The sequence below is a fragment of the Scyliorhinus torazame genome, chromosome 10, assembly GCF_047496885.1.
Source record: "Scyliorhinus torazame isolate Kashiwa2021f chromosome 10, sScyTor2.1, whole genome shotgun sequence".
NCBI lineage: Eukaryota > Metazoa > Chordata > Chondrichthyes > Carcharhiniformes > Scyliorhinidae > Scyliorhinus > Scyliorhinus torazame.
In genome coordinates this window covers 115,773,984-115,794,727 of record NC_092716.1, presented here as the reverse complement: position 1 = coordinate 115,794,727, position 20,744 = coordinate 115,773,984, and the positions used below count along the sequence as shown (strand labels likewise).

Sequence of the window (20,744 nt, the reverse complement as noted above, 5' to 3'; positions counted from 1 at the left end):
CCCCATGGAATTCAGGCACTTTGGCACTTCCCAGCAAGCAACTTGGCACTGGGTCATAAATTAACTTAGAAATTTTTCGGGAGAATCGCACCCTAGAAATCCACCTATTTTCTTCTTAAATATATTCAGTTACTTGGCCTCCACAGCCTTCTATGGTAGATAATTCCACATGAACACCATCCTCTGGGTGAATAAATTTCTCCGCATCGCAGTCCGAAATGGCCTACCTCATATCCTGAAATTGTGACCCCATGTTCTAGATCCCCAGCCAGAGGAAACAACATCCCTACATCCAGTCTGTCCAGCCCCGTCAGAATTAATGGGTGGCATTCTCTGTTTCAGAAACTAAGAGTGCGATTCTCCAGAAAGATTTCGAAGTGTGGTAGTGAGCGGGAATTGTTGCGAACTTCCCGATGCCCAGCCCAGCGAGGCCGGAAGTGGTATTCATCATCAATTGGTCCACTTAACGATGCCCCACGGCTTCTCGCTGCAAAGAATTTTGGAAAATTACTACCAATGGATCTACTATTTCTCAGGTCACTTCCATAATACTCTGGGATGAAGGCTAGCAGACCCTGGATATGTATTCAATTTCAATCCCATTAATTTCCCTAAAACCATTGTTTTACTAATACTAATATCCTTCAGCTCCTCACTGAAAGTTCTGTTTCTCAGAACCTCCAGTACATTATTCCTGTCTTCCTTTGTGAAGACAGAGGGCGCGATCCTCCGGCCACGCTGCGCCGGAAAAGCAGGTTACCAGGGTGCAGTGTGGTCTGTGAAAGCCGGGAGACCCATCTCCCGGATCTACCCGGCTCACAACGCTTCACGCGATTCAACGCGGTTTCGCGAGACGCGATATGAATCCCGCCCACAATGGGCGGGATCACTTTTTAGAAAATCTGCATATTAGAATAATGTAGTAAGCCTCACTCTAATGTGCAGATTCCTCAGGTACCTAATGCTTTGGGATTCAATCCCTTTGCCTCGGGGACCTCGGGCAAGTGCCGTTTGGTACTGGTCCCCACAAACGGGGACCCGATGGAATGGTACATGTTGGGGTCTCCAAGGGGATCAGGGACCCCCAGCTGCATAACATTTGGGCAGGGTGGCGATCTGCCACTGCTGGTGCCACCTGGGTACCTGCGTCAGCCTGGCAACCTGGTATTGCCACCTGGGTGCAAGTGTGGCACTGCCAAGGTGCCATGTTAGCACTGCCAAGGTGCCAAGCTAGTATTTTCTGCACGCGCATGATCATGTTGGGGTTGCCGGGGAGGGGGAGGGGGTGATGACGGAGGGGGAGGTTGGGGATTCATTTTCGGGCCTCGCCTTTGTAACAAACGAGGCTATGTGCGGCCTCGGCACTGCGTTACCCATTCAGGCCCCTTATTTAAAGCGAGTTGCATTGAAAAGCCATGTGTCTCTCGACACTGCAAGTGCCGGGAACATGCGTCTAAATGTGCTCGCTCGGGAACTTTGATCCCTTTTTGGGAAGATCGCGTCCAGAAGTAAAGTATGGATTTAGTTCTTCAGCCATTTATTCTTTTCCCATGATGCATTTCCCTGGTTTCTGATCGTACATTAGTTTTTATCAATCTTTTTCTCTTTACATACCTATAGAAATTGTTACAGTCAGTTTTTATGTTCACTGATAGCTTACTTTCATATTGTATTTTCCCCTTCTTAATCAATCTTTTGGTCCGCTGAATTTTAAACTGTTCACAATCCTCAGGTCTATTCCTTATTCTTGCGAATTTGTATGTCTCCTGTTTGAATCTAATGCTATCCCTAATTTCCCTTGTAAGCTATGATTTGGCCACAGTTCACTTTCTACTCTTGCACAAACAAGTAAACAACTTTTTGAGTTCACCTATTCGTGCCTGAATGCCTGTCCGCTGTCCTTCGCTCCAAGGACGAAGGGGATCAAAGGATAGAGGGGAAAAGCAGGATTAGGCTATTGAGTTGGATGATCAGTCATGATCATAATGAGCCTCCTCCTGCTCCTATTTTCTATGTTTCGATGTACCTTTTCTCTGTCCTTCCTTTCAGTAATGTCTCCCAGTCCATCAAATCCAGCTCATGCCTCATACCATCATAGTTACCTTTATTGAGGTTCAGGATCCTGGGGCGGGATCCTCCGATCCCCCCGCTAGGATGGAGAATCGCCAGAGGGGCTCCGTAGTAGCCTGGCCCGCGATCGGGGCCCAATGATCGGCAGGCCGACCTCTCTGGCTAGGGGCCTCCTTTCCCCCGCGCCGGCTGCTGTAGCCCTGCGCCATTTGGCTTCTGGGCCTGCGCGGGGAAGAAGGCCACTGCGCATGCGCTAGTTGCCGCCGGCCCAACTGCGCATGCGCGGACCCCGCGGCGCCGGGTTCACGCTGGTATTGGCAGCTGGAGCAGCATGGGCTGCTCCAGCACCGTGCTAGCCCCCTGTGGGCCGGAGAATGGGGTCCCGGAACGGGCGGCGACGCTGGAGAAAAACACTCCCGTTTTTACGCCGCCGTCGACACTTAGCCGCCTGATGGGAGAATCCCGCCCGTTATTTCTCCTTGGTGTTTCTTAACTTGACCCAGAAAGATTCCACATCATGTGTACTAATATCTTTCCTCAATACTGTATCAATATCTCCTTTAATCAACAATGCAACTCCATCACCTTTTCTTTTCTGTCTGCCCTTCCTGAAAACTGAATAACACTCAATGTTTAGTTCCCATTCTTGGTCACCTTGGAGCCATGTCTCTGTAATCCCAACTGTATCATATCTCTTCACATCTATCTGCACAACTAATTCATCCATTTTATTTTGAATGTTCCATACATTCAGGTACAAAACCTTAAGGCTAGTCCTTTTAACATTCCTTGTCCAGCTCCTACTATTTTTTAGTGTCATTGATTTCTCTGCCTATCACCTTTCTTATTCTCCTTGCTGTTTTTTTTTCTTGTTCTTGATTCCCCCTGCTCTGGATCCTTAAATAGGTTCCCATCCCACTGCCATATTAGTTTAAACCCTCCCCAACTGCTCCAGCAAGTAACCTCCAAGGACATCAGTCCTGGTTCCTGCTCAGGTGTAACACATCCAGTTTTTCAGGTTCCATCTCCCCCAGAATCGGTCCAAGGGCCCAGGAATCTGAAACCCTTCCCCTCACACCTTCTCTTCAGCCATTCATTCATCCGATATTTCCTGTTATTTCTACTCTGACTAGCACGTGGCACTGGTAGTAATCCTGAGATCACTACCTTTGATGTCCGACTTCTCAACTTTCTTCCTAACTCACTATATTCTGCTTTTAGGACCTCATCCCTTTTTTAACCTATGTCATTGGTGCCGATGTGTACCACAACCACTGGCTGTTTACCCTCCCCCTCCAGAATGTCCTGCAACCGCTCCGAGACATTCTTGACCCTAGCACCAGGGAGGCAACATACCAGCCTGGAGAAACACCTATCTATTCTCCTGACAATCGATTCCCCTATAACAATGGAATTCCCACACTTTTTACTTCTCACCTCTGCAGCAGAACCAACTGTGGTGCAATAATTTTGGCTGTTGCTGTTTCCCCTGAGAGGTCATTTCCCTCAACAGTATCCAAAGCGGTAAATCTATTTGCAGGGGAATGGCCACAGGAGATTCCTGACTCGCTCTCTTGTTTTGCCTGGTGGTCACCTTCCTGCCTGTGGAGTCTGAGCCTGCGGTGTGACCACCTCTCTATACTTGCTATCCATGACACTCTCTGTCTCATGGATGCTCCAGTGTTCCCAGTCGCCACTTCAGGTCTGAAACCCTGGCTTCCAGGAGCTGTATCTGGAGACATGTCCTGTATACATGCTGGTCCCAGGCACTGGAAATGGTCCTGGCTTCCCACATGAAGCAAGAGGAGCAAACCAAGGCCTTGAGCTCTCCTGTCATGTCCCCTTTTAAATTAAAGCTTTGGAAGATGCTTGATGTTATATCCAATTCTCTATGGTCCTTCTTTCCTTGTCCTCGTTACTACCAATTATAGGCTGGACATATGATCAACCACAAAACATATTTTCAAACTACAAGTGATAAAAATTGTAAAGACTTACCAACCTTACCCACTACTTATCAATCAGCTCTCTCCATTGTCGCCTCAGCTACAAATTCTGTTTAAAATTCCCGAGTTTCAAACTCACTCTGGCTGTGTCTTACTGCAGATGTGGTCTCTCCCACTGCTTGTGTGCAAAGCTCACTCTCAGTGCGCTTTGAAGCCCCTTTCTTAAATAAAGCTGAGATGGGCTGAGATGACTCAATGACTCACACACCAATTAAACTTCAAAAGTATGTAATCAACACATCTTGCCTCCTAATCTTCCTTATACTACAATTGCATGCCACTACTGCTTAAAGGCACAACATCCCCCTAAATTTTAGAGGTGATGGCATAGTGGTGTTGTCACTCGACCAGTAACCAGAGTTCTGTCGAAGGGACATATGGACCAGAAACATTAACTGTATTACTCTTTCCACAGATGCTGCTAGACCTGCTGCGTTTATCCACGATGTTCTGTGTTTATTATTAATTGTAATCTTGAGACCCAAGGTAGTGCTCTGGGGACCCGGGTTCGAATCCCACAACAGCAGATTGTGAAATTTTAATTCAATCAAATTCTGTAATTAAAAGTCTAATGATCACCATGAAACCATTAACCATTAAGGAAATCTGTTGCCCTTACCTGGTCTGGCCTACATGTCACTCCAGGTCCACAGCAATGTGGTGAACTCTTCAATGCACTCTGAAATGGCAAAACAAGCTGCTCCATTCAAGCGCAATTAGGGATGGGCAGCAAATGTTTGCCCAGCCAACGACAACCATATCTCAATAATGAGTGAAAAATGATAATCTGCACTTTACTTGCTATCCCTTCTTCCTTTCCCTCAAGTCTCTGACTTTCTAAATTTAGCCTGTCTTGAGGCTTGACAAACCTTTCACATCTTGGTCAGTCATTTTTGCAGGAATGGTAGTCTCAGTTGCTTTGAGTTGACTTTGTCGGTTTGACTGTGAAATTATAGTACTATATGTTTCCAGTACCTGGTTGGCTCCATTTGATTCACTTTTTGGAAGTTACACCTCTCTTTATCAGCATTTTTCACTCATTTGATTCACTTTTTGGAAGTTACACCTCTCTTTATCAGCAACCTGTCTGTATTTTCATACACTGTGAATGTGTCCCGTTGTTTTCAAAGGGAATGTGCACTTCATTTATTCCTATCGTGGGCTTGGATTTTGTTTTTCCACGGGTCCACCATGTTCTGCCTGGATGTTTATGTTTCAAAAGTGGATTCTACTTTTCCACTTGTTGCACAATTGCAGCCAAATATCTGTTTGCTCTTTTAAAATCGTTTTGCAAGCTTATGAATCTTTTCATTCAGCTTAGTGACTATAATAATCATTATTAGTGTCACAAGTAGGCTTACATTAACTGCAATGAAGTTACTGTGAAAATCCCACTCTAGTGAGTTCAGTTGTATTTGCTTCAGAGTTATCTGTGATATCCTTGTACATGCTTAAAAACTTCACCTGGGCATTTAGTCCCTTTTAGAGTCTTTCTTCCATGGTCACTGACTGCTCCTTAGACTCTACCAATTCACACTTTAGATCAATCTGTTTATTAGAATTTTTGTTTCTGCATTTAGAGTCTGGATCTGCTCCTCCATTCTGAGCATCTCCATCTTTCATGTTCATCAGATTGGATCGATGTTCAAGAGTTTCATTGCTCTTTTCTTGCTGAAATTCCAACATTTCATAAGCTCATATTCTATACATGAAAGTCGGTTCTCCATGCTCACCATTTTTTTCCCCAGTAGAATCTAATTCCTCTGTGTTATTTTGTAATCTCACATTCTTTAATCTTACGTATTCTCATTGTTTCTCAGAATGTTCACACTCCTTTGTGAGAACTTCTTTATGAGAACTTCTATTTTTCCCAGAAATCATTTATCTTTTGCTTCACATTCTCGGTTCTTGATGTTCATTTCACCTATGACATTTTTCAAACACTCAATGGTTCTCAGTACGTTTCAGGAATCTAGTGATTCTTCTTCTAGTTCCTTGGGCTTCGGCTATGGATTGACATTTTCCAATCCTATTTCTGTCTTTTCTTTCTCTGCAGCGGAACATTTTCCTTCCGACATTCACCAGAGGGTGGTACTGAAAAGCATTCTGGATGAAATCAGTGCAGTCACCATAACGTGGAAGGGGATTGCCAAAGAACGGAATAGCCCCAAACATTACATTGCTGTCGTGTTTTCATCCCTCCTTCCTCCTCAAACCAAACAAAAACAGGGAGTGAGACAATACTTTAGGAGAGCACCAGATCTGCGAGGGACACTCTTCTGAGTGTGAATTTAAGAAGACAGCTAATTGGTGAATGCATCCTTGTGAGTGTTTTTAATTATTAAAATAATTTAATATTTAATAGAGGGTTAGTCATGAGAGTTGGTGGGACTTGGTGTTCCGCCTGCGACATGTGGTCAATCATGAATGCTGACAACATCCTTGACAATTACATTTGCGGTATCCAGCTGCACTTGCTGAGTGAACGAATGGATTGGTTTGAGCAGCAGCTGGAGCGACTAAGAAGCAACCAAATGGCGGAAAGCATCATAGATAGAAGTTATAGAGATGTGCTTACACCCAAGGTACAGGAAGAAAGGTGTGTGACCGCTAGATGGGCAGGCAGTCAGTGCAGGAGTCCCCTGTGGCAGTACCTCTCTAACAAGTATGCTCTTTTGGACACTGCTGAAGGGGATGGCCCATCAGTGACAGCAGCAGCAGTAGCTAGAGCGGTGGCACCTTGGCTGGCCCTACTGTACTGAGGATGGGGGGCAAAGCATATAGAGCAATTCAAATTGGGGATTCAATAATCAGGGGCACAGATAGGTACATTTGTGGTCGTGCAAGAGATTCCAGGATGATGTGGTGACTCCCTGGTTCCAGGGTCATGGATGTCTCGGAGCTGGTACAGGGCATCCTGAAACCGGAGGGCAAACAGGCAGATGTCAGTGTTCTAATTCATACAAATGACATAGGCTGGAAGAGCAGCAAGGTCCTGCAAATACATTACAGGGAGTTAGGGAGTAAGCTAAAAATCAGGACCTCTAGGGTAGTCATTTCAGGATTATTCTCCATGCCACGTGCTCGTGAGGAGTTGAATACATGGTGTAGGGGGGAGGACTTCAGATATGTGGATCATGGGATGTCTTCCATGGAAGGTGGGATTGATACAAGCAAAACGAGTTGCACTTAAACTAGAGGGGCACCTATATCCTGGCCTGGAGGTTTGCAAATGTGGTTCGGAATGGTTTAAACTGATCTGACGGGGGGTGGGAACTGGAGAAGCAGGTCAGCAAGTGTAGAGACTGGGGAAGAGCTTGAAACTGAGACAAATATAGCAAAGAGGGAGAGCAGGCAGAGGGAAATCGCTGATCTCAGTGGGTCTGGAGGTTTGCTTCAACACAAGAAGGATAACAGATGAGATGAATTAACTTAGAGCTTGGATTAATGTGGGGAATTATGATATTGCTGCTATTATGGAGGCATGGCTAAAGGAGGAACAGGACCAGCACCTTAATGTTCCAGGATATTGATGTTTTAGACGAGACAGAGGGGGTAGCAGAAAGGGTGGGGAAGATCAAATTCAGGTGTGAATTAAACAGTCAATGACAGAACCCTTTGGAGCACTGACATACAGAGGGATCTTCTTCGGCCGGGGCATTGAGTACAAGAGTTGGCAGGTCATGTTACAATTGTATAAAACTTTAGTTAGGCCACATTTGGGATATTATGTACAGTTTTGGTCGCCACCCTACCAGAAGGACGTGGATGCTTTGGAGAGAGTGCAAAAAGGTTTACCAGGATGTTGCGTGGTCCGGGGTGTAGGTGGTAGGTCTAAATAAGGAATCTGGATTGGCGCAGGCTTGGTGGGCCGAACGGCCTGTTCCTGTGCCGTAATGTTCCTTGTCCTTCATTTTGGTTTTATTTGTCTCTGTCCAGTGAAGTCTTAACTTGTTTCAATTCTGTAATTGTGATATTCATGGCTTCATGATCCGCTTGCAGCTTGGAAAGCTCCACAGCTTTTCCTGTCAATGTCTCCTCTTTTCCATTAGTTAATTCTTCAGCTCTTCACCCTCCTTGTACCATTGAGCTTCCTGCTGGAATATTGATTATTTCTGAGTCTTCACTGCCAGCTAGTTATTTCAGTTTGTTCAGAATGATCTTAAATACATTTTGCTTCTCTAAATATTTTCCAGAGGAACAAACTTTTACCAAAGTGATCCTTGTAATGTGTAAAGATCCTTCAACAGGTTTTCCTTTTCTTTGCAAAGCTTGATTACTTCATCTTGAGTTTTCTTGTAATCGGCAGAACATCCTCAAGTTTCTTCTGCTGTTCTTCCATTCTACTGTTTAAGATGGTCTTTTACATGCTGCTGAAGGGTTACTTACCCTATTTGAATTTGATCTGAAGGACAATCAATTGTCCTTTCAACTGCTTTTTTTTGTTGTTGACCCTTTTGCCAACTCACTCTGCACTTCAGTGGATTATGTTGTTGCTATTGATAGCTCTAATACAGTTTTTTATGAAATAATATTGTACAACGTTTTTAGCTCCTCATATTTTCCCTTGGTTGGATATTGATTCTTCAGAGTCTTTCAGAGTTACAACTTATTTGGACACCTTTTCTGCCTACTATTTTGCCCAGCTGTACCTCTACGTAAGTTTTCCAAGCTCTCCCTTTGATTTGGCAACTGTGGAATTGAGGGTCATTATTTCTTCCTGGTACCTGTTTATTTGTCTCTGAAATGTATTTGTTCAGAACTTCAATTTATTGTTCACTTTCAAAGGTACACACTCAGCTTTAATCTTGTGCTTCAAATTTTCCAGTTCAGTTTCCTGCAAAATAGCTTATTTTTTTCCGGTTTTGTTTCTTTCAGTTTACCTCAGATAGCTTTCCTTCATTCACATCCATCTGCTTGCTTAGCAAAACCATCTATTGTTGCAGTTTGGGTACTGTGTCAGCATTTTCAAACTTTTCGACTCCTCAAACTTTTCTTTTTCTGGCGCTAAATTCTATGGCTTGTGAACCCAATTGAACTGACATGGTCTGTGAGCATCTTATAGTTTGTTCCAGTATTGTCTCTCTCACTCTGAGGTCTTTTGTCTTCCTCACTCACCTTTCCCCTTTGGTGTTTTATTCTAAACTGCTGTTAAGGTCTCGCTCACCACCACTTGGAATTTAAAGTGTTTGTTAAAGCTTTTTGATACCTCACCAGATGTGACTGAAGACTCATCTATACATTGTTTTAAGATTACTTCATCCACAATGAATCTTGCCTCCACCACAATCTCAGGCCGTTCATTGCAAATTCTAACCACCTATGATATTAAGAAGTAGGATGTGCTGGAAATTTTGAAAAGCATCAGTATAGATAAACCCCCTGGGCCAGATGGGATATACCCAAGGTTCCTACGGCAAGTAAAGGAGGAGATTGCTGCGCCGTTGGCGATGATCTTTGCGTCCTCACTCTCCACTGGAGTAGTACCAGATGATTGGTGGGAGACAAATGTTATTCCCCTGTTCAAGAAAGGGAATAGGGAAATCCCTGGTAATTGCAGACCAGTGGTGAGCAAAATACTGGAAAGGATTCTGAGAGATAAGATTTATGATTAATTAGAAAAACATAGTTTGATTAAAGATAGTCAGCATGGTTTTGTGAGGGGCAGGTCATGCCTCACAAGCCTCATTGAATTCTTTGAGGATGTGATGAGACACATTGATGAAGGTGGGGAAGTGGATGTGGTGTATTGGATTTCAGTAAGGCATTTGATAAGGTTCCCCATGTTAGCTCATTCAGAAAGTCAGTGGGCATGGGATACTGGGAAATTTGGCTGTCTGGATACAGAATTGCCTGGCTGAAAAAAGACAGCGAGTAGTAGTGGATGGAAAGTATTCCGCCTGGCCTTCCGGGTGCGGCTATGCTCAGCTAAGTCGCACGTTCGGCAGCTCCCGCCAGAAACAGACTTTTGGACTCTTTTGAGGGGCCCCAACGGCAATTGTTCAACGGTTCACAGCGTGGGAAGGTGACAGTACGGCTCCCCGGCACTGTATGGATTGGACCAGGAGTGGAGCGGTCAAGAAAGTGATTTTAGTGCAGTGAAAAGTACGAGGGAGGAGAAGCAAGATGGCGGCGGGTGGAGGCCAAGCAGCGTGGGCGCTATGATCGCAGGAGCAGCAGGAGTTCCTCAAACGCTACTTTGCGGAGCTGAAGGTAGAACTGCTAGAGCCGATGAAGGCGTCGATCGACAAGCTGGTGAAGACCCAGAAGCCCCAAAGGGCAGCGATCCGGAAGGTGCGGCAAAAAGCCCCGGAGAACGAGGATGAGATCCTGGGCCTGGCGGTGAAGGTGGAGGCACATGAGGCGCTGCACAAGAAGTGGCAAGAAAAATTTGAGGACATGGAGAATCGGTCGAAGAGGAAGATTCTCCGGATTCTGGGTCTCCCGGAGGAGGTGGAGGGGTCTGATGCCGGGGCATATGTGGTCACGATGCTCGACGCGCTGATGGGCATGGGATCTTTCCCGAGGCCCCTGGAGGTGGACGGGGCTCATCGAGTCCTGGCGAGGAGGCCCAAGGCCAATGAGCCGCCAAGGGCGGTAATGGTGCGGTTCCATCACTTTGTGGACAGGGAGTGTGTCCTGAGATGGGCCAGAAAAGAACGGAGCAGCACAGGTGGGAGAACACAGAGATCCGAATATACCAGGATTGGAGCGCAAAGGTGGCCAAGAAGAGGGCCGGCTTCAACCGGGCTAAGGCGGTTCTACATCGGAAGGGGATGAAGTTCGGGAAGCTGCAGCCAGCGCGATTGTGGGTCACATTTCAGCATCTTCACCACTACTTCGAGACGCCGGAGGAGGCGTGGACCTTTATCCAAACTGAAAAGTTGGACTTGAACTGAGGGTTTGATGGGAGAGGGTGTCTCGGTGGGTTACTGTGTTTTGGGGGATGTTCTGTTCTGTTTACCTTGCTGGGTGGGGTTGGGCGAAATGGTTCGATGTGGGGGCTGTGTGTTGTTGGCGTCAGTGTTGGAAGGACAGGGCCCCGCGGGGGGGGGTTGGAGGCCTGGGGATGGGGAGTTGAGACAAGGCCGCAAAAAGGGAGCTGTGTCAGAGGGGGTGGGGCTGGATTGGATGGAATGCGTGGGCTTTTTCCCGCACTAGGGAAGGAAGGGGGCAGGGCCGGGGGGAAGGGTGGTGCTGGAGAGGAGCACACACTGATTGCCAGGGGGAGGTGGAGGGATTCTCACACTGGGGGGTCGATGGAGTGGCGGGAGAGGCCGGGGTCAGCAGGAGTCAGCTGACTTATGGGAGTGCCATGGGGGGAGCAGAACGGCTAGAGGAGGATCTAGCTGGGGGGGTGGGGGGAGGAGGGAGATGGGGGGGGGGGAACTGGGTTGCTGTTGCATTGGCCAAAGGGGAGCTGGAGCTAGGAGAGGGAGTTGGGGTGGGGGTCCGCCGCCTGGGGAAATGGAGGGTGCGGGAGGCGCGGGCATGTGGCTGGCCTAAAAAGGGAGATGGCTAGTCGGCGGGGGGGGGGGGGGGGGGGGGGGGGCGGGAAGCCCCCTGATCCAGCTGATAACTTGGAATGTGAGGGGCCTGAACGGGCCGGTCCAGAGGGCCCGGGTGTTCGCGTACCTAAAGGGACTGAAGGCAGATGTGGTTATGCTCCAGGAGACGCATTTGAAAGTGGCAGATCAGGTTAGGCCGAGAAAGGGGTGGGTAGGGCAGGTCTTTCACTCGGGTTGAACACAAAGAATAGAGGGGTGGCGATTCTGGTGGGGAAGCGGGTGTCGTTTGAGGCGCTGAACATTGTGGCAGATAATGGAGGTCGTTACGTGATGGTGAGTGGTAGGTTGCAGGGGTGCGGGTGGTATTGGTGAACGTATATGCCCCGAATTGGGATGATGCCGGATTTATGAAGCGCATGTTGGGTCGGATTCCGGATTTGGAGGCAGGGAGCCTGATAATGGGCGGGGGGGGACTTCAACACGGTGCTGGACCCAGCAATGGACCGGTCTTGGTCCAGGACGGGTAAGAGGCCGGCTGCGGCCAATGTTCTTAGGGGGTCTATGGACCAGATGGGGGGGAATGGATCCATGGAGGTTTGCCAGGCCGGTGGCCAGGGAATTTTCCTTTTTTTCCCACGTCCATAAAGCCTACTCCCGGATAGATTTTTTGATCATGAGTAGGGCGCTAATCCCAAGAGTAGAGGGCACGGAATATTCGGCCATAGCCATTTCAGATCATGCCCCGCATTGGGTCGAGCTGGAGCTGGGGGAGGAGAGGGACCAGCGCCCGCTGTGGCACCTCAATGTGGGACTGTAGGCGGATGAGGAGGTGTGCGGGCGGATTTGGGGGTGTATCGAAAGATACTTAGAGGCCAATGACAATGGGGAGGTGCAGGTGGGGGTAGTCTGGGAGGCGTTGGAGGCGGTGGTCTGGGGAGAGCTAATCTCCATTAGGGCCCATAGGGAGAAGAAAGAGAGGAGAGAGAGGGAGAGACTGATGGGGGCTATATTAAGGGTGGACAGGAGCTATGCAGAGGCCCCCGAGGAGGGACTACTTAGGGAGCGATGGAATCTCCAGACGGAATTTGACTTGCTGACTACTGGGAAAGCAGAGGCGCAGTGGAGGAAAGCGCAGGGGGCAACGTATGAGTATGGGCAGAAGGCGAGTCGGATGCTGGCACATCAGCTTCAGAAGAGGGAGGCAGCGAGGGAGATTGGTGGAGTTAGGGATAAAGGGGGGAACACGGTGCAAAGTGCGGTGGGATTAAACAAGGCATTCAGGGGCTTCTATGAGGAGCTGTATAGGTCTGAGCCCCCGACGGGGAGGGGGGATGCGCCAATTTCTAGATCGGCGGAGGTTCCCGAGGGTGGAGGAGGAGCAGGTGGTTGGGATGGGGGCACCAATTGGGCTGGAGGAGCTGGTTAAGGGACTAGGGAGCATGCAGGCAGGGAAGGCCCCGGGGCCGGATGGGTTCCCAGTAGAATTTTATAGGAAGTACGTGGACCTGCTGGGCCCGCTGCTAGTGAGGACTTTCAATGAGGCGAGGGAGGGGGAACCTTGCCCCCGACAATGTCTAGGGCGCTGAGCTCTTTGATTCTGAAGCGGGACAAGGACCCATTACAGTGTGGATCGTACAGGCCGATCTCGCTCCTCAATGTCGACGCAAAGTTGCTGGCGAAGGTTCTGGCCTGTGGACTGTGCCCCGGGGGTGATTCATGAGGACCAGACGGGATTTGTGAAGGGTAGGCAGCCAAACACCAATGTGCGGAGGCTCCTTAATGTAATTATGATGCCTTTGGTGGAGGGGGAAGCGGAGGTAGTGGCGGCTATGGACGCAGAGAAGGCCTTCGATAGGGTGGAGTGGGAGTACCTTTGGGAGGTGCTGCGCAGGTTTGGGTTCGGAGAGGGGTTCATCAGTTGGGTTGGGCTACTATATAAAGCCCCAGTGGCGAGTGTGGCTACGAACCGGCGGAGGTCGGAGTACTTTCAGCTGTACCGGGGGACGAGGCAGGGGTGTCGCCTGTCCCCCTTATTGTTTGCACTGGCAATTGAGCCACTGCCCATGGCATTGAGGGAGTCCAGGAACTGGAGGGGATTGGTTCAGGGGGGAGAGGAACACCGGGTGTCGCTGTATGCCGATGACCTGTTATTGTATGTTGCGGACCCAGTGGAGGGGATGATGGAGGTCATGCGGATCCTTAGGGAGTTTGGGGACTTTTCAGGATATAAACTTAACATGGGGAAGAGTGAGCTCTTTGTGGTGCACCCAGGAGACCAGGGAAGGAGGATAGATGAGCTTCCGCTGAAGAGGGCGGAAAGGAGCTTTTGGTACCTGGGGATCCAGGTAGCCAGGAGTTGGGGGGCCCTGCACAAGCTCAATTTGACACAGTTGGTGGAGCAGATGGAGGAGGATTTTAAAAGATGGGATATGTTGCCACTCTCACTGGCGGGTAGGGTGCAGTCGGTTAAAATGACGGTCCTTCCGAGGTTTCTCTTTGTATTTCAGTGCCTTCCCATTCTGATCCCTAAGGCCTTTTTTAAACGGGTAAGCAGGAGCATCATGGGATTCATGTGGGCGAATAAGACCCCGAGGGTAAAAAGGGTTTTCCTGGAGGGTAGCAAGGACAGAGGAGGGCTGGCGTTGTCAAATCTATGTGGCTACTACTGGGCAGCCAATGTGGCGATGATCCGTAAGTGGGTAATAGAAGGGGAGGGGGCGGTGTGGAAGAGGCTAGAGATGGCGTCCTGTGTGGGCACGAGTCTGAGGGCGCTGGTGACGGCACCGTTGCCGCTCCCGCCGACAAGGTACACCATGAGTCCAGTGGTGGCGGAGACTCTGAAGATTTGGGGGCAGTGGAGGCGTCATAGGGGTGAGGTGGGGGCCTCGGTTTGGTCCCCGATTCGAGAGAACGATCGGTTTGTCCCGGGAAGGATGGATGAGGGTTTTCTGAGCTGGCATCGGGCAGGGATTAAAAGAATGGGGGACCTGTTCATTGATGGGACGTTTGCGAGCCTAGGGGCGCTGGAGGAGGAATTTGGGCTACCCCCAGGAAACGCTTTTAGGTATATGCAGGTGAGGGCGTTTGTGAAATGGCAGGTGAGGGAATTCCCGCTGCTTCCAGCACACAGGATTCAGGACAGGGTGATCTCGGGGGTATGGGTTGGAGAAGGCAAGGTCTCGGCGATTTACCAGGAGCTGCAAGAAGAGGAGGAGACCTCGGTGGAGGAGCTAAAGGGCAAATGGGAGGAGGAGCTCAGGGAGGAGATAGATGAGGGTCTGTGGGCTGATGCCCTGGGTAGGGTTAATTCTTCCTCCTCTTGTGCCAGGCTCAGCCTAATACAGTTTAAAGTTGTTCACAGAGCACATATGACAGGGGCGAGGTTGAGTAGGTTCTTTGGGGTGGAGGACAGATGTGTGAGATGCTCGGGGAGCCCAGCAAATCACGCCCATATGTTCGGGATGTGCCCGGCGCTGGATGGGTTTTGGAGGGGCTTTACGAGGACTATGTCCAAGGTGGTGAACACCCGGGTCAAGCTGAGCTGGGGGATAGCATTATTTGGAGTATCGGACGAGCCGGGAGTGCAGGAGGCGAAAGAGGCCGGTATTCTGGCCTTTGCATCCCTGGTAGCCCGGCGGAGGATTTTGGTACTGTGGAAGATGCGAAGCCCCCTAGCGTGGAAGCTTGGATTAATGACATGGCAGGGTTCATCAAGCTGGAGAGGATAAAGTTTGCCTTGCGAGGGTCTGTGCAAGGGTTCTTCAGGCGGTGGCAACCATTCCTAGATTTTCTCGCGGAGCGTCAGGAGGAAGTCAGCAGCACCAGCAGCCCCCGGGGGGGGGTTCTTCTGGGGTGGCGTTTGGGTTAGGGTGGGGTGTTTCCCTATTTGTGTTTTTATTGTTATATGGGGGGTTATTGTAGTTTGGGGAAATTCTATGTATAATTCTTGCGGGTGGTGTTCTTATGTTCTTGTTTCTTTTTTCTGTAGGGGTGGGGGGGTTGTTGAAAATTTGAATAAAGATTTTTTTTTAAAAACAAAGTATTCCGCCTGGAGGTCAGTGACCAGTGGTGTCCCGCAGGGATCTGTTCTGGGACCTCTGCTCTTTGTGGTTTTGATAACTGACTTGGATGAGGAAGTGGAAGGGTGGGTTAGTAAGTTTGCCGATGACATGAACGTTGGTGGAGTTGTAGATAGTGTCGAGGAATGTTGCAGGTTACAACAGGACATTGACAGGATGGACATTGACAGGCCGTTGACAGAGCTGGGCTGAGAAGTGGTAGATAGAGTTCAACCTAGATAAATGTGAAGTGATTCATTTTGGAAGGTAGAATTTGAATGCTGAATACAGGGTTAAAGGCAGGATTCTTGGAAGTGTGCAGGAACAGAGGGATCTTGGGATGCACGTACATAGATCCCTCAAAGTTGCCACCCAGGTTGATAGCGTATGCTGTGTTGGGATTGAGTTTAAGAGCGACGAGGTTTTGCTGCAGCTTTATAAAACCCTGGTTAGACCACACTTGAAATATTGTGTCCAGTTCTGGTCACCTCATTATAGGAAGGATGTGGATGCTTTGGAGAGGGTGCAGAGGAGATTTACCAGGATGCTGCCTGGACTAGAGGGCATGTCTTATGAAGAAAGGTTGAGGGAGCGAGGGCTTTTCTCACTGAAGCGAAGAAGGAAGAGAGGTAACTTGATGGAGCTGTACAAGGTGATTAGAGGCATTGATAGAGTGGATAGCCAGAGACTTTCCCCCAGGGTGGAGATGGCTGTCACGAGGGGACATCATTTTAAGGTGATTGGAGGAAGGTATTGGGGAAATTTTAGAGGTAGATTCTTTACACAGAGATTTGGTGGGTGCGTGGAATGCACTGCCAGCAGAGGTGGTGGAGTCAGAGTCATTCGGGATCTTTAAGCGACTCTTGGACAGGCACATGGACAACAGTAATTTGAAGGGGTGTAGGTTAGGTTGATCTTAAATTAGGATAAGTGGTCGGCACAACATCATGGGCCGAAGGGCTGTACTATGCTGTACTGTTCTATGTTCTATGTACTGCTTTTTCCATTGTAGCCTTTGTTTCTTTTGTCAATTACCTTAAATCACTGTGCTCTGGTTCTCAACACTTCAGCCAACAGAAACAGATTTTCACTGTCCACTCTATCAAGAAGAGAAATTTATTAACTTCTATGCTTTCTGGTTCCTTGCTTAATCCTGATGTACTCCTGTAATCTAAAAATATTCTTCTCCAAGACTTCCAATCTTGAATCTAGTTTAGCCCTTGCCTTCGCTAAAATCGGTTGTGATTTCCTATCCATGGCCGTTTAATATAATTTCAGTTACTATTTTACATGTCGTTGCCTTTTTAAGAATGTCTGGACAGGGACCATTTTTCTTCTTTGATCTTCCCATGTTTTGTCAGGGTCAGCAGGCTCCTGTTTCGATCGGGGAATGTCTTTGTTAAACATCTAAAACTGCCACAATTCACACCTCTGAGCTGTGAAAATCGATTTCAAAGCGATTTTGTATTCATTTGCCTGCTTATTTTTTAAATCTTCTCTTTTTTAGCTTCTATCTAGTTCGACCGCCTGTTGCTACGATGCTGATTCCTTTGCTGCAGCTCTCCCTCAGCTGCATTGTGATGTGCTAAGCCTTACTGCCACCTATTTTTAAAGGTAGGTTGAGGTATTTTCTGTATTTTTCTCACCCCCCTTGTGATTTAACTCCTGGACTCTGCGTTCCCTCAGGTTTGTCTCGGTCACCTACATAGTGGGTTCCTCTTTACAGTGAATTCTTCTTCTTTCACTTTTCCCCAATGTGGTGGTATGTATTAGGGGTAATGTGGTACCTGTGAAGCCGAGAGGCTATTGGCTGACAGGTCCCAGGTCCTGGTTGGATCTGCCGACTTCTGGCTCCGACCTGAAGGCGGAGTATAAGAGCGCGAGCTTCTCCCGCAGCCTCATTCTGTTGCTGAGCTGCTGGGGACAAGTCTCGCTTAATAAAGCCTAGATCGACTTCATCGCCTCTCGTCTCGCGTAAGTCATTGTGCGTTACACCCCCCCTTTGTTTTGTTTTTAAATTTGTTCAGTCCTTTTTTATGATCAGGCCAGGTTACTCGACACTGCATTTTTGATCAAGTCTGGAAATGGACCTCTGTGCTCAGGTGGAGTCCTTTGACCTCCACATCTGCAATGGAGCTTTTTGGTTAGGCAACCTCCAATTGTATCTTCAATGTAGGCACATATTTCTTAGGTCAGGCTCCAATTTCTTAAGTTTTCCATGTCTTGGAATTCTGGGGTTCTTTTCCAGCCACTTGGAGGTTCTGTGCTCATTGACTTAGCTGTCACCATGTTGTAAAGTTTCGTTTGGTGCCTCACTGAGAAGTGTTGAGACTTGTATTTTGAACAAAAATTATTTATTGCTAAGCCGTAGCTATGTACTTTTCCCAGGTACTGCCATGCATGTGTGCTGTCTCCTTTTAGACTCTCCTCTACTAGTCTACTATCATATGACTCTCTACATCATACCATCTAATACTAGGAACCCTTGCTCTGTCAACCATTCATCTACTATAATGGTATGCGACTACTACTTAAAGGTAAATACAATGCATAAAGTGCCAATAATAGGCCTATGAGCAAATACAAAACCCATGGAAACAATAAAAGGAACCACGGTAACATGAATGGGAAGCTGGCCGACTGACAGGAAACAAAGTGGTAAGTGGTTGTTTTTCAGACTGGAGGAAGGTGGACAGAGAGGTTCCCCAGTACTTGGTATCAGGGACACTGCTTTTCCTAATCTCTATTAATGACGTAGACCTTCCTGTAGAGAATACAAATTCAAAATTGGCAGCTAACACAACTTGGAAGTATTGTGAACTGGAGAATTATCAGACTTCAAGAGGACATAGATAGGCTGGCAAAATTGGCAGACATGGTAGATGGAGTTGGTGCAGAGAAGTGATAAATTTTGGTTGATTGATTGCTTCTGCGAAGAGCGAACACATACACGAAGGGCCGAATGGTCTCCTACCATGCTGTATCTTATGACACTGAGTCTCTCTCTAAATGTCAGGAACTGATCATCGATTTCAGGAAGCATAGTATGTCACATCCACCTGTCTACATCAAGTAGAGATGGTCGATAGCTTTAAGTTCCTGGGAGTCACCATAACCAACAGACTGTCCAGATCCACTCACGTTGATGCAACAGTTAAGAAATCCCAACAACGTCTCTGCTTCCTACGGAAGCTAAAGAAATTTGGCATGTCTGCATTGACTCTCACAAACTTCTACAGATGTGCCATAGAGAGTATCCCATCCGGCTGCATCACAGGTTGGTATGGCAGCTGCATGGCCCAAGATCGCAAGAATCTGCAGTGTGTGGTGAACTCAGCCCAACGCATCACACAAGCTTGCCACCCTCCCGTTGATTCTGCCTATACCTCCTCAGGAAGGCAGACAGCATTGTCAGAGACCCCTCCCATCCAGGCTTTGCTCTCTTCCAGACGATTCCATCCTGCAGAAGACTGATGACCCATACATCCAGACTTTGGAACAGCTTCTTTCCCACAGCTGCTAGACTCCTCAACGACTATTCCTCGGACTGATCCGTTCCCTGTAAGACACTTTTCGCGACGCCCAATGCTGCTCTTGCTCATGTCATATTTGCTTTGTTTCTGTCCCTTGTTCCGTACTGTAACCAATTACTTATTTGTCGATGTACTGTGTACTTTTTAACATTCACTGTAACTATCTACTGTTCTTTTTTGTCTACTGTGTGCGTACTGTGTACTTTTCCTTGGCCGCAGAAAAATACTTTTCACTGTACTTCGGTCCATGTGACAATAAATCAAATCAAATAAAAATCAAATCAAATCTATGATTGAGGAAAGACAATATGTTCGAAAGGAGATGCAGGAACAGAGACCTGGGGGTATATGCTCACAAATCATTGAAGGTGGCAGGAAACATTGAGAAAGAGGTTTAAAAAGACATGGGAATCTGGGCTTTATAAATTATGGCATATGGTACGAGAGAAAAAACATAGGTGACAGTAATTCCAGAGGGGTCTGGTGAATGGAGAGATACAACAGTTGTGGGGCATGCAGGAAAAGCTACTGACATGTTGAATGTACAGGATAATGGCCAATAAGAGTGGTCCATGGACTGGCAGAATGAGGGACAAGAGTGGAAAGTAGGAATAGAAAAGTACAAATTCTAATAGTAAATCTGAGAGTGATTCTCGTGTTGGAAAGCGATCACAGACTATGCAAGAGCGATCTTACAGTAATGGCCCCGAAAGACAATGAAGTCAATAGATTACACAATGGTAGGAGGTCTACAGAACAGTCTCAGAATAAGATTAGAAGCGGACACCATCATGACTATGAAGTTTTGGTGGCTGCTAATAAACCGAAGACTAAATGAATAAGAGAGGCAGAACAAAAATAATTATTGAATCAAAACCATTTTGGAAATCATTCCAAAGTACCAGATAGTGGGCAGCCAGTTTTGTCACAAAGAGAAATTTGTACTGAAAATGTCCTCACAGGTGGATCTCTAGGCTAAAGTGAGGCAACTTGCTTGGGGTTTCGAGAGTGACTGGCGATACAAATATGAGTCATCTCTCCCACAGCCGCAAAAGTAATCTTGAGAGACTTTTTGGTTCTTTTGACCACATATTCATGGAAGTGTACATAAATCCACATAAAAAACTTGGGGCGGGTCAGAGAATTGCCGGGTGGCGGCGTGAATCCCGCCCCGCCGCACCGACGCCGGCTGTCGAATTCTCCAGCGCAGTTCTTTGGCGGGGCCAGTTGGCAGTGGCCCCCTCGGCGATTCTCCGGGTCCCGATGGTTCAAGCGGCCGCCCGTTTGAGGCCGGTCCCACCGGCGTGAAATACACAAGGTCCATACCGGCGGGACCTGGCTCTGAGGGCGGCCTGCAGAGTCCTCGGGAGGGCGCGGGGGGATCCGATCCCGGGGGGCCCCCACGGTTGCCTGTCCCGCGATCGGGGCCCATCGATCTACGGGCGGACCTGTGCCGTGGGGGCACTCTTTGCCTCCGCGCCAGCCTCTGTAAAGCTCCGCCATGGCCGGCGTGGAGAAGAAACCCCCTGCGCATGCGAAGGGATCATGCCAACGGTTCTGCGCATGCAC

The 20,744-nt window shown here is 48.1% G+C and overlaps 1 protein-coding gene across 1 annotated transcript in view; it reads right to left on the bottom strand.

The window, feature by feature from the left end:
* Positions 1-20,744, bottom strand: part of hydin (HYDIN axonemal central pair apparatus protein) — a 1,604,351-nt gene that overhangs the window by 341,286 nt on the left and 1,242,321 nt on the right. The gene's annotated exons all lie outside the window — the stretch shown is intronic.